The sequence below is a fragment of the Mus pahari genome, chromosome 18 (genome assembly GCF_900095145.1).
Source record: "Mus pahari chromosome 18, PAHARI_EIJ_v1.1, whole genome shotgun sequence".
Lineage (NCBI taxonomy): Eukaryota > Metazoa > Chordata > Mammalia > Rodentia > Muridae > Mus > Mus pahari.
Genome location: NC_034607.1, coordinates 40689566 through 40690782, shown reverse-complemented (window position 1 = coordinate 40690782; position 1217 = coordinate 40689566).

Here is a 1217-nt window from a genome sequence, read left to right as displayed (position 1 = left end):
TTCTGAGACAAGATCTATCTATTATGTAGTTCTGCTGTCTTGGAAATCACTACGTACACCAGGCTGGCTTTGAACTCACAGATATCTGCTTGCCTCATTTTTCTAGAATGCCCGGCTTAGAATGTTCTTTTTAAAACAAGTAGTTGTGTAACAACAAACAAAATAAAACAAACAACAACAACAAATAAAAGAGTCTCCAGCAATTTGTGCAAAGACAGAGGAAAGAGTGTACAAGACCACTGTAGACAGAGAGCAGAGATACTTCTCTGTTTCAAGCCGAGTGTGTCTTAGCTTTCTGGTATATTCGGTGATGTTGGGTACTTGTATGCCAGTTCAAGTCCCTGCCTTTGTGTGTTCAGAAGAATCTCATGCATTATCAATAGTGTGGACACCTGACTAGCCTGGGCTAACTTGCCACGACCCCAGTGACTGAGAGTACAGCTTTGCTGGAAACCAAGTGACAGAGATAAGTTTGTTTGCCTTTGTCCTCAGTGACAATATGCTTGAACCAACCAAACCAGAACATTTCACTTTCCATCTTTTCTCTGTCCACCTCCTACTCCCCATTCATTATGAAAAAAACAGAGTGAGGCATGGTGGCTCTTAGAAGAGCATTATCCCATTATAGATGATTATGAGCTGATGGTTGCTGGGGATTGAACTCAGGACCTCTGGCAGAGCAGTCAGTGCTCTTAACCACTAAGCCATCTCTTTAGACCCTTTGAACTTCTTTATTACCCACTTCTGCATCTGACCTAAGAGCTCCTATCAGGCAAAACCTTTGGAATTTATTAACAAAGCTGGGTACCAGCTCATAACAATCCAGATGGCTAAAAATGGCTTCAGATCTGGAGTCTTTACCAAGGCTTTCTTTTCTTTGCTGCAACCTGCCTACCCAACGTTTCCACCGATGTATTTGAAATTATGTTGATGGATGACTTTGTTGTTGTTGTTGTTCTGTTAATATAAAAGCTTCCTGAAACTAAGTAGTGATGTGCCTTTAATCTAAGCACTCCAGAAGCAGAGGCAGGTGGGTCTCTGTGGGATCCAAGCTAGCCTGATCTACACTGGGAGTACCAGGGTAGCCAGGGGTACATAAAAAGAGTCTGTCCCAAAGTCGGTCGTGGTGGTGCACGCCTTTAATCCCAGCACTCAGGAGGCAGAGGCAGGTGGATTTCTGAGTTCGAGGCCAGCCTGGTCTACAGAGTGAGTTCCAG